The 13,602-nt window shown below is 36.0% G+C and overlaps 1 protein-coding gene across 3 annotated transcripts in view; it reads left to right on the forward strand.

Annotated features, from left to right (window-relative positions):
- NKAIN3 (sodium/potassium transporting ATPase interacting 3) overlaps positions 1 to 13,602 on the forward strand; it is a 346,639-nt gene that overhangs the window by 172,066 nt on the left and 160,971 nt on the right. The window lies entirely within an intron of this gene.

The following is a 13,602-nucleotide window of genomic DNA, read 5'->3' on the forward strand; positions in this document are numbered from 1 at the left end:
GTGGGAAGGTATTCTTTTGTAAATTTGAGGTCCTTTTTGATTGTTGAAAAGCAGCCAATGTCATTTTGGTTGAATTTTCAAGTGTGTATAAAAAGTGTGAATTTCCAAGACTGCTTTGAAAGCAGATAAAGAAAATTACCAAGAAGGTGAATGTAATAACTTGTTGAGCAAATTGGTCTCACGGCGAGAATGTTAATTCTTTATAAAAAAGAACAAATGGCAAAGGATGACTTTTGTCACATCAGAATAAAACTTTCCTTTACATGACACTCAGTGCTCTAGGTCACTAATTCTGTATTCAATCCTCTGATTAGAGCAGAAATGTTTGCTGGAATTATCGAGAGACGTGTGCTCATTCAAGGTAGCACTTTTGTTAGCGTAGGTTATGTTTAGCATTGTATCTGCTGGGAGTTTCCTACACCACCTGCTCGTTTTTATCTCTCCAGTTGGACATAGATGATACAGATCTTTGTTTACCACAATCATACTTAAATCAGGCACAGTATGCCCATGGCACATGCTGATCCCAGCATTATTAATAGAACAAATGTCACTGTTTCTGGTTGTAGATCTAGTGATATGAACTGCATCACTGTTAATTCATGCAATGCTTTTGGAGAATGCAGTCCTTTGCAATGTGCTCTGCGAAGACCCTGCTTGAGCAGGGAGGTTGGACCAGATGACCCACTGTGGACCCTCCCAACCTGACCCATTCTGTGATTCTGTGCATTGTGTACTCCCCTCAGTTCAGAGCGGAACATTTATGAGCTATGTACTTGCTAGCATTAAAGGTCCTAGCTTTTGGCTGACAACAAACAGAAAACTGGTGAAACCAATTTAATAAGAAATAAAATCTAATTTACTCGGTGGAAATTCCATTAAAATTAAAGCTTTCAGTGGTAGGTTCCTTTAGTGATAAAATTTCATAATGAAAAGCTGCAACAGTTTATTTTTCCTTCAATATCATGTAGCTCATGAGAAGTCACAGGCTTGCTGAAGAAATTAGTGCACTTCATAGAGGATCAAAATAAATGATCCTAATGGTATGTTCTGACTTAAAATCTATTAAATGAACAGAAGAGCAACACATAGAAATGATGAATAGCCAAATAGTTATTCATTCTCATGGTACACAGAGGTTGTATTCTTTCATTTAGTTGGGTCATGTCTATTTTTGTAGTGACTATTATATTTTATGTATAACTAATATATTTATCTAAGGGCCTAGTAAGTGAAGCAAAGCTTTTAGTCTGACCCTTGAATTTGTTTGCAAGGGATTCTGATCATATCCTCAGTTAAGAGGTTTATAAATCAGCAGTTATGAAGTCCTTAATCTTTCGGTTTCACTTCTGTGTTTCACTTTTTGCTCTTCTTACTTAACATATATGACAAATCACAATGCAGAGAAATAGTAGAAAATATACTACTTGACGATTGACAAAACTCCCTTTTATTAGTGTATACTTCAGCTAATCTCAGCATTTTTGTGGAATTTTTATCTTGTGCTTTATAATTACATTGGAAAAGTAGTTTCCCAACAAGGTGATAGGCACGTTATTTCCATGGAAGTTAACTGCTCTTGTAAAAATTATGCCAAAGGGATGAGTATCGAGGCCAACTTAGCAATGATAGAATTAAGAAACTTTTTCAGTACATCATGGTATTTTGGGTCCATTTATTGGTCTTTCTGAAAATTGTGCTAGATATGATGAGGCCATCAAGAGAGTAAGGTCTTTTTGCCCCATATGCATAAAATCCTGGGTGTTTACAGTTTGATTAGTATGTCACACCGACTTTAATTGGGACCCACATTTTAACCAAGCTGCTAGTTATAAAAAGTGATCATTTCTTCCATTAATATTTTCCTGTGTTGTCAGGCATGATAGAAAAATGCTGTTCACAGAGTACATGATTGTGGTTGGGAAATCAAACACCATGATAAGCTTTCCAAGTGTGGCTGTTTATTCAGCATTGAAATCTTGGCAGGCAGTATTTGCTTTTTTTTCTTCCTATTATTCTGTTTCTGTTAAAAAAGAAAAAGAAGCTGTGTTTCTGAATGAATACAGATTGATTACAGTTTTAAACTGTTGACATACTATCAGGGAAAATTGTAATGCTGTCTGGCAAGTGACTGATTTCTGCTGGTTTGTTTGTTTTTAAGCACTATCCTGTTTGCATTCGCTCTGACCAGAATGAGTTAGCTCTTGGTTAAAGTCCTGTGAGTTTATTAGGTCTTCAATCATGAATGCTTCAGAAAATATCACTTGGTACAATAATAAATGGTAATTTTAATTCAATATCTGCGCATGGAGTATGCATACAATACAGACAGACTTTTCAAATGTCATAATAGAAACCCACCATTGCTGAAATTTTGCTCCAATCTTATTCCTGAAGTGAGGAGGAAGATCTCCTTTGAATATCCGCTGTTTGAAATCTGCCACGAAGTTCCACTGCAGTTAATGAAAAATTGGAATGAGAATAAGAAGCATATAGGTAATTTAGGCCTGTTTACTGTGCAAGTTTGAAACATCTTTCCTTCAATTACTTTCAATTATAATTTTCTTGATAAACTAATTTTTTCTTTTTAAGGAATGATTTGATATTTAGTTTAAAGTTTATGGATTTAGTACACCGAGAACTTTAAACTTTTCTTGGTAAGGAATGATGAAACCAACACTCCCAGTGTCAAATATGATGTATGTGACTTGATCCTTTTCATTCTTTCAGAAAAGAATCTTCATCAGAGTGACTTGAAAATTGTCTTTTTAGTTGAAAACACATTTCTTGTTAAGAAAAAAAAAAAAAAAAAGGCTATTTTATGCAGATCTATGTACCTAAATTCCCACCAAAGTTTATTTTAATAATCTGGAGGACAAACTGGTCAACCTGAGGGGAAGAAGCTGGAGGAGAGGAGTAAGCTGGGAATTGAAATATTGTATATATGGCTGTAGGAATGTATGGCATGAAGGATTTCATTTGGGTCTCAGTCCTGGCTGCAATTAATATCATGTTGTTTTGTTACATAACGAGAGAAAAGGCTTTACAGAAGAGCTATCTGTGGAAGCACCCTCCAGTAGCTACACTATGGAGATTAAGGCAATCTCCTGAGAAAAGGATGATATGGATTCAAGTCATCTCGGGTGCGAAAGGGAAATAAACACAGCTCTCCCACAGCTGGCTGTTGTCAGTGGAAATCTAATGAGCAACTGTTTCCTCTTCAACTGCCTTATAAAAAACATATAGGTCAAGATCCTTTTTCACTTACGTTGCAGATGCGCAAATAAAAATTTAATGTTTTTTGGTGGGGTAAAGGAATTGAATTTGATCAGAAATAAAAGAAATATGGCGATATACACCTTTTTTATTTGTATTAACTTTTTATTTCTAATTTTAGCAGCGATGAAACTGCCCATATGAAATAAATGAAATTTAGATTTAATACTTTTCTGATATTGAAAACATAATTTTTAGTGTTAACCATTCCATATGAGAGAAACAAAGCTGTTATTATAACATGATCTTTTAATTCTCCACTGCAGGATGCCAGATTGCTACATCCATACATGACCTCATTAGTTTTTTTGATCTCATTCTGTGACTTGAAATCAAAATAGGTTCTAATTGTCACATTCCAGAGTACAGGCAATTTAAAGCATATAGACATAAACACAAACTCACAAACTGGTTTTTTAGATTTTGTATGTGCTTAAATATGGACCACGTAATTTCTAATGTGCATAAGCCAGCCCTCTATCACCAGCAATGCATGGTGTTATGTATTCCTGTACAAAGGAGACTTCATCTGTTTAGAGTGTACAGTTAATAATTCTGTTGTTTACATCCCTCCAGTATTTCAGATCCAGTATGAAAATAGCTGTGTCCATTTGTATTTATCATTTGCTATTCCAACATTTTTTTTTTTTTAATAGACCATTTTTCTACTGCTTGTGTTTAATTGTGATTTACTGGCATTCTGTTAAAACCTCCTGTGTTAAAACCTTTATTCAGTAAATGTATGGCAGCATTGTGGTACTGTGTACACCTTTCCTGTTGTTTCATATACCTTACCTAAGCAACTGGGCATCATTGATGAGCTATTCTCTTTTTCTAGGATATTTCTGCTTGTTCTATATGGCTTTTCCATGGCATGATCCTTTGGCCTGAACTGTGCCTCATTCTGGGTTTAAGTTTTGCTCTCAAAATTGACCTCTGTGTCAATTGACTCTTCTAATTTTTTTGGCCAAGGATTTGCCTGACACACGCTTATATATTCAGCAGGAAACTACTTCTATAACAGCTTATGTTTATTATCTGGTCCTTAGTTTTGCATATTGAGTGAATGTGAGCTCTCTAATGTGCCTGTGACACCAACTTCATTAGCCTTGCCCCTGAAGCCGAAGGAAATCTTGCTTATGTCATTTAATGAAACAATATATTTTCATGTATTTTTTCCCCGGTAATATTTACTTTCGTCAATGGATGTTCAAAGTTTGTAGGGCTCCCCTCCAACTTTATTAAGCTGGAGACAGAACTATAGGCTAAATTATTATATGGATCTGTAGTTGGAGGATAGAATTGTCTGATTAAATTAATGATTTCTTCCATCTGAGGACAAAATGGCCTAATAATTTACTTATTAAAATGCTGAGAGACTGGAGACCTAGGACTCTTTTCCAAACAAAATGTTGCATATCAGAATGAGAGTTAATTATGTGGACTTTATACTGGCTACTTGTGAAATCCGATTTATTCCATCTGGTGTGTGTCAGTCAATCCTTAATTGTTGTGCAATTATAGCTAATCATCTCAAATGGAGTAAGTTAAGCTCAGAACCAATGCTAATTTTTATTAATAGAGATGTTATGGTGTATGCTCGAGCTTGTGTCTTTTTTTTAATGCAAAGTGAGAGCATTGGATGAATTTAGATTAACAATATGAAAGAAAAAGTGATTCTCATTCTAACTTGTGCTGATGTAAGTGAGAAAATAGAGACCATTGTTTTGATTTAATTAGCATCATAATTAGCTCCGTAGAATTGCCCACTCCAAAAAGCTCAGGGACAAAGTTGGTAGCATCAATAAAACTTATATGGAAAATCAATAGATGGAGGATTAAGGACTTCCTTAGTCTAAGGGCAGAGGATAGGTCATTGTACATCTACTCACATGTAAGTGACTTCTATGTGGAGAAGGATTTTTTTCATATCCACTGGGAAGAAAAGCAAGAAATAATTTGCTCAGCATGGTGGGAAAGAAGATTTGGTTGGAGGTCAGGAGAAGCTTTTTAATAATAAGGATACTGAAGAGGATCTAAAGCTGTTATGAAGCCTTACTAATGGGCAACTCTTCTACTCCACTGTTTTGGATCTATAGAAACAAGTCTCTGTCAAGATAAAAACCCAAGTGAGTGCCATGGATGGTTTGGGCTAAGAATGTTTAAATTTAAAAAGTGAATACAAGTTGATGACTCAAAACCTCATCTTAATTAAGAGTCTTAAATATTTCATCATGACTGTCATTCCAGCTCGGGAGCTTGAGGTGTCTCTGGCTTTTCTCCCCAGAAGGTGTGTAGGGACACAGAAAACAGGGGACTCTACTGAAGTCTCCCAGGAGGCCAACAGCAGGTTTTGGGCGTGCACAGGTGGGGTTTTGGTGTTCTGCTGTGTGACAACAAGAGGGAGGCAACGCTGTCATTGCTGCTCACTCTTGGTGGAGATTAGATTTCTGTTACAGACAAAACTCGTGTGCTGTCTGTTCTACTGATGGCTTTTCAGCTGAACACAAATCATTGCCTTCACTGAGAGCAAAGCAGGAGTGATAATAGTGTATTTCTTTGCTGCTGTACATGGTGTATACATTCATGTACAGCTCAGCTGAGAATTTCTTCCCACACACCACTTATTCATCATCACTTCCTTTTGATCACCATCTCTCTTGGGAGACTACACACCCCTTAACTTCTAATTCTCCTCATTACTGGGTGTTAGTTTGCTCCAGCTGATGCCATCAGCTGCTACCAGCTGAGATGTGCACAATGACAGATCATGCTGAAGCACTGGATGTAGCTGTAGGCATTCTGCAATTTCTAGACATTGCAAATTACTAATTTTATAGCAGTAGTTAAATATAATCTCTTCCAAGCGTATGAACTAGTAAAATTCAACTTGCAGAAATGAAATCTGATTAAAAGGTTGGGTTTGTTCCTTTGAGGTTTGAACGCTCTCACCTTCTCCTCCTTCCTCTACCTTATTACTCCCAAAGGGTTAAAAAAATTGTTGTTTTTTAAGTAATGTTTCAAAATCTTTTCTGACATGAGAAAAGGAGGAATGCTAATTAAATAGTACTTTAGTAAATAGAGTTAAGCTAATATAAAAGCAAAGAAAAAACAGACCAAATATAAGTTTTAATGCTTGCATTATATAATCCATTTAGCTCCTTTGGTGTTCACTCTTTCTTTGAACCAGCTCTCAGAAGTAAGTTTTTGGTTTTAAAAAATGTTTTTAGAACAAGTTGCCTCCTTTTAGTTTTTCTTGTGCCCTTTCCTACAGTAGATGTTCCACTGAAATGTGTTTGCTAGAACATGAACTTCTGATACGACCTTCCTTATTCAAGTTGCTCCTCCCATCCTGCTGCTCTCTCACTATAAAAAGAAATAATCTCCAGGTTCAATTGTATTTAATATTTTTCCATAATGTTCTGCACAAACAGCAACCTTTTGAATTTTTAATTACTTTGGCAATAAACCTGGAAACCAATTTACCATGAAGTTATGCAGTGTAATATTGTACAGAAACAACATTTCAGCACTTCAAAATAATTGCTCTGGCCTTGGCTAGTGTTAGGTACCGTTAATTGTAGATTAACATGTTGTTGGGGTGCCTTTCAATGGTATTTGCAAACAGTATTTTTTGATGTTGTGTTAGGCTGACACCAGTATGTGCAGGAGCAGAAACTGTGTGTGGTAGTTTCTGTATAGAATACAATGACTGTTTCCATGAAAAGTTAGAGAAGAATTAGCTACGAACTGTGAATTCATAATGATGAAGCGATGGAAAATAGCATTTTCTTTTTATTTGCAATTTAAATATCTCAGACAAAAAAGGTGACTTGCAAAAGATGACTTACTATGTGCTCTCTTAAAAAAAAAAAGGGAAAGAAGGAAGTTGAAGAGCAGAAATATGTGAACCTATTGTAGCTGAGGAGACTTTGTGTTGTTTAGCTGAAGAGACTTTGATGTTCCAGATTTCATGTTCCAAAACTAATTTGTTGTTCAGTCTGTTTTACTCTACTGTGTAAAGGTGTATCATTGTGTAAAGTCTAATGAAAAATATGCTTACTCTTGAAAGGAAAATTAACATGCACTAGCTTCATGGCACTATTTGAGCATAAGGTCATCCTGGAAATAAAAAGGGTGGAATAAATGAGACATAGATAAATGCCACTGAAACTTCAAAATGTGTCATTCTGATGATAATTAGTTTGTTTAGGTGATACAATCACATTGCTGAACAACTTAATCAGGAGTACATTCCAGATGGTGCAAAAATTGAATTTTATATCCTTTCAGGTGACATTTACAGTGGTTTGATTTATATATACTATGAGCATCATTAAAATAGGTGTTTCAATCAGAATTGCTTTTCTTTTATAACCCCTAATGATGCAAAATTCTAATGTTGATACCCGGAGTGGAGGCCACCATCTTCTTCATTGGTTTAAATAGCTGAGGTATTATCTCTGTGGGTTTTTTTAAATAATCCATTTAATACCATTAATATTAAATGGCTCTGGGCTAAGAGCTGCACAGATAAATTTATTAATACAAACATCACAGTCATATTTGTTTGAGTTCATTGGCTTAATTTCTAGGATCTTGAAGATTTTTAAAAGGAATAAAAAAAACTAAAATATCGGCTGACGTCAAGGAAGTAAGTAACTCAAGTAGCTTGCAATATTTCTGCAAAGACACCTTTGGATATGAAAAAGAATTCCTGTGATCCAGGAATCCTTGCTGCAATGGCTAGAGATGCAGAGAGCGTAAATCCTGCCTACCTAGGGTTAGTGTCTGAAGCCCATAGCAAAGGGCTTGAAAAAGTCCTGGGTATTTACATGTAGAACCAAAAACATACAGAATAAGGAATAAGAGAATACAAGAGCAGGAAGGACCATCTAGTCATCTATTCTAACTTTGTGTTTCTGAAATAAGTTGAATTGTTCATGGAGTGAGGAAAGGAAGTTTCCCTGAGTTGTGGTTTGGTTGTAAGCAGTATGACACACTCACCTGCAGGTAAGGGTGAAACTAGATTCCATTACTCAGGGAATTATTTTATCTACTTGTTGACATTTGGATATGTTTTGTAGTGATGATTATGTTCTTGTTGTAGACATGGGAAGACTGTTGCTGGTATTTGATTTTCTTCTTTGCAAATGTGATGTGCTTCTGACAAAACTGCAGTGAAAGATACTTTGGTTATTTAATCACAGTCTTATTTAGACATTAGATCAACCACATCTGCTCCCTGTCCAGCAACTTCTAACTACTGAGATGAGTGAATGCTGGGGATCTATTTGTTGCCTGCTAAGGTCAAATTTATGTTTTATGCCAAAAATTTCTGTACACTGTTTCTTCTGCTGTAGTGTATCCTTTGGAATTTTAGTTCTGACACTGGCCAAGTAAGGACTTCTTCCTAATTATGGGGAAATCTGTCATTTCATGTCTTCTAATAAACAATTGCATTTAATTATTTATTGACGTCTAGTTTGAAAACAGTTTAACTGTTTTGAAGGGAGTTTTGTGCTGATTCATAGGTTGTTTGCTTTGGGTTTTTTCTTTGATTAGGAGACAATGCTTGTTAAGAAGAAAATTTAATTTTAAGTAAGATTTTTGTAAAAATTTGCACATGAGACAGTCCTAGACCTTGATGAAAGTAAAAGGCGTTTATTGTTGATGACAGTAGAATCTGAGTTCTTCTCAGAAATGATGATGCTGAATCTCATGGGATTTTTAAGCATGCTACATGCTTCTTATGGGACTTCATAATCATAAATCCTGGAATCATGAAAGTTGGAAAATAATTCCAAGGTCATCAAGTTCAGTCATTAACCTAACGCTGCCAGGTCCACCACTAAACCATGTCCCTAGGGACCACATTGACACATTTCTTGAACACTTCCAAGGATGGTGATTCCACCACTTCCCTGGGCAGCCTGTTCCAGTACTTGACAACCCTATAAGTGAAGCAGTTTTTCCTAACATCCAATCTAAATCTCACCTGGCATAACTTGAGGCCATTTCTTCTTGTCACTTGTTACCAGGGAGAAGAGACAGACCCCCACTTGACTACAGTCTGCTTTCCGGTAGTTGTAGAGCATGATAAGGTCTCCCCTGAGCCTCCTTTTCTCCAGTTCCTCTTTAAACTTATGCACCAGATCCTTCATTGGCTTTGTTGCCCTTCTCTGGAGTCACTCCAGCACCTTCTTGAACAGTGTAGAATTTAACACAGCACTCAAGGTTTGGCCTCACCAGTGCTGAGCACAGGGGGACAATCACTGCACTGGTCCTGCTCACCACACTGTTTCTGATCCATGCCAGGATGCCATTGGCCTTCTTGGCCACCTGGGCACACACTGGCTCGTGTTCAACTGGCTGTTGACCAATAACCCCAGGTCCTTTTCCACTGGGCAGATTTCCAGCCACTCTGCCCCAGACTGTAGAGCTGCCTGGAGTTGTTGTGACCCAAGGGCAGGACCCCGTATTTGGCCTTATAAAACCACATAAAATTGTCCTAGGCTAATCAATCCAGCTTGTCCAGACCCCTCTGTAGATATTACTTAGATAGATGTGTTAACATGGTCTCATTTTTCGAACTGGAAAAGATATGTAAAAATCAGGTTATTGTTTATCATCTCTAGATGTCAATCCAGGTGACTGTACTTACATCCTTTGAGATATATAAACTCTATTTTAGAGGAAAAGCAAGGGAGAAAGCTTGGTTTACTTTTCATTGATCTACATTTGACAACCAAGGAGATTTTTCCTAACTACATAGATCTATACTCTATACCTACTCAGAGTTTTCCATATTCTTTACTCTTTTCTAGTGTCTTGTCATTAGATGTACATAGTCCTGAACTTTCTTTGTTAACATCCTACTTAAATTACTTCGGTCCAGGAGTCTGGTGTTGTAATTTTGCCTTTGATTTTTACAAACCTTGTAAGTATAGTGTTCTTACCTGAACCTGAATTACACTAGATATTTCAAAAGAGCATCTGGAAGAAAAAAATTTTGCCTTTCAGCTCCTATTAAGTGGTTCTTTCTTGGTGGACAATGATGGCAGTGTCCCTACGTTTACTCCTGGTATTAATTTCTTTTGAAGGCTTCAGCAAACAAAAAACCACTAGTTCAATAGCATAACCTTGGGTAAGCCTTAAATGTATTTCCAACATGTCTCTTTTGGCAAATTTTTCTTCTTTTGTAGAATGCTTAATGTTGGTTTTGTGTTAAATTGTCTTAATTAGAAGAAGGCTTTTGATTCTGTAAGGCTATAGGAAGTATTCTCTTAATCTTTGTGGTTTGAATCTTGGAGCAAATTTGCTTCCGAAATCTGGTTATCATCTAATAATTTATTTAACCTCTATAAGGTGAATGGCCTTTGAGAACTCCTTTTCAACTACACAAGGGAATTGGAGGGATTGTTCCTTGTCTAGATCATTATACTCTCTTTCTTTTTCAGCTGTCCTTCAGGGAATGCCTTGCTCATGTTGATGATGTGACTGAATTTATTATTTATGAGTATCAGAATTCCTTTGAGCAGACTTCTTCAGTTTGGATTAATGGGGAAAGGGTGAGAGAATCTTGTTGGGGATTTAGCTGCCCTCCTGCCCTTTGCTTTACTAGGTTTATTATCTGAATGGCTTTACTATAGCAGCAATAATGCTGGGTATTCTTGACCGATTCAGTCAAATGGGGAAGGCAGAAATGTTGGAGGAGAAGTCACAGTGATGGCAACAGTGCCTGACTAACGCTGTGTTCCAAGGGCAAATGCTGCTTGTGAGTAATTTGATTGTCTCTATGTTATAGTAGCATTGCATTCTGTACACTTAGATTCCCTCTCTGCTTATATCTTTAGAGAGCATGTAGAAGTTCTTTAAAATGTTGTTTTGAGAGAGCTATTCTATTCCAGGGGGAGAATATGTTATACCCGTCTGCTGAGAATTGCCGCTCTGTGTCATTGCGTTACTGTTCTGCATGCTTGGAAGCAGTTTCTTTCTTTTTTTTTTTTTTTTTTTTTTTTGTCTTCCTTGGTAGATCAAGAGCTCCTGTCTGATTTGGAAATTTCGGCTGAAGATTTTCCTTTTTTATCTCAAAAATGTTTGAAGGCTTGGATATATTTTATGCTGCGACAGTTCAAACTCTCTGAACTGCCTACTGAAGTCTCTGTCTTGTTTTGCTGCAAGGGGCAGCAAAGGTGTTATTCCTAATCCCCAGATTACTTATTTGCAGATATAACACAGTTGATTCATTTTACTTTGACTTTCTGTGAATTATCAATGATATTTTGATTTCTTTCAGCTTTCTTTTCATTCAGTTTAATAATTTTCCTCAGTTTGATCAGATATGACCAAACTACTGGCCAACTTGCCAGGACAGATTATTTTCCTTTTGATCCATGTCATCTTGACTAAACTGATATTTCTTTCTCTATTTGTTACCAGGGCATTCAAAAGTGCTCTTATTTTTTCCACTTCAAAGGTGGGCTGTTGGATAAAAGACTACAGTCAGTGAGGAAAAAGCTACATACATGTCCAGCTGTGAAAAAACTGATTTTCACTAAATCTTCATCTCAAATACACTTGTACATTGTTTAACTTCAGAGTAGTTCATGCTGTGTTGGGACCATTTTCATATGCTTCACATCTCCCCTGAGCTGCAACTTGTGTTTGCTTCAGGGTATCTTCCGTCCTTAAATCTTGTTTTTCACATGAGGTAGCTATTTTTATTCTTCAGTGTTCTAGGCGTGTGGATATTGTGTACCTCGAAAATATCAGCACAATCAGTGTTAATAATTATTTTGGAAAAGATAAAATTTCTTAATAATTGATTTTTAATTGGTACTACTTGATATTTTTATTTATTTTAGGTTTAGTTTGCATATATTTTATTCTTATGAATCAATTGACTACCTGATTAGTTAAAAGTATACTTTATATAATGGTTTTAAAGTTGCGATTCACTGTGAAAATTCAAATAATTTTATGGCCTCTTTTTCTTTGAAAACTTCCTACTTTACTCTGATACAATATGCTAATATTTGTGCAAATGTCTACATCTTAAAATATGCTTGGGGCACAAATTTACCTTGTTATAATACATTAAACAACCAAATGGTTTTAAAAGATATTTAGAGAGTTTTAAAATATTCCTAGATTTTAGTAATACCATTGGTATCCTCGGATATAAATTTCTGAATGTCTAAGTAAGATCACTTTTTACATCTGTAGCTAGGCAGCTTGCTTAAACATCCCAGGATCATATTAACTTTTGTCTAAACATTTTGTTTTCTAGAATGCAGTTTACAGATCTGTGTCATGACTTGTATTTCCTGTTTCCAGGCTCTATAATTTTGCTTGTGCCTGCCTATAGTTTAATGGATTTTGTTTCACTGATCCCAGCTTACCAACCAGTCCAGATGGCCCTGTACAGCTGCCTGCCTTTTCATTATTTACCCTCTTCCCTCTTTTTGTGTCATCTGCAAATATATCCACTGCAAGCAGGGATTTTATATGTACTTCTAGATCACTGATGAAAATGTGGAATAACATCAGAACATACATCAATCCCATGGGAGTCCTGCTAGAAACACTCTTATTCAGCTATTATTTCCATTGAAAACTATGTTCATTAGCTAATTTTCAATATATTTAATTTTCTGCAATTCAATTTTTTTCAATAAGAAAGTTTTGTGAATGCCCTATAGGTCTCTCAGTATATTACCTTCTTGCAGCTCCTATCAAATCAACATTTAACCTCTGGAAGCAATGAAATAGAGTTTGTTTAACAGGTCCTAATGTCTTAAGAAATTTTATTGACCGACATCAGTTACATTGCTTTTGCTGGATCTCAGGCATCTGTTTTTATGTCATCTTTCCTCTGTTTGCTTTGGGACTAAAGCTAGATTAATGATCCTTGAACCATTGCATGTGCATTTTCTGAATCTTTTATAGGCTTTAAAATTCTTCAGTCTCATGCAGTTCCAGAGATTTATTAAAAATTAAATTATTTGCGTTCATGGACCCCGATATCCAGAGCTTTTGTGTGGTTGCTAGCTGTCCAGGCCTAAAGATTGCATGTGAGTTATAAATTCATAGACCTCTTACTAGTGGTTTAGAAAATGCTTTTTCCTCCTCTTGTCATTCTTTATGGAAAAAAAAAGAACAGAAGAATGTATTAAAAGGTCTACTTCCTATGCCTCTTTAAGAAAAAATTACAGTAAACATTTATTAGAAGGTCTATATTTTCTCTTGTTCCTAATAAGCTCAACAAACAACTTTTTACTGCCTTTAACCTTGGTAGCATGGATTCTACCTGACTTATTTTCT

This window comes from Aphelocoma coerulescens, chromosome 2, assembly GCF_041296385.1.
Source record: "Aphelocoma coerulescens isolate FSJ_1873_10779 chromosome 2, UR_Acoe_1.0, whole genome shotgun sequence".
NCBI lineage: Eukaryota > Metazoa > Chordata > Aves > Passeriformes > Corvidae > Aphelocoma > Aphelocoma coerulescens.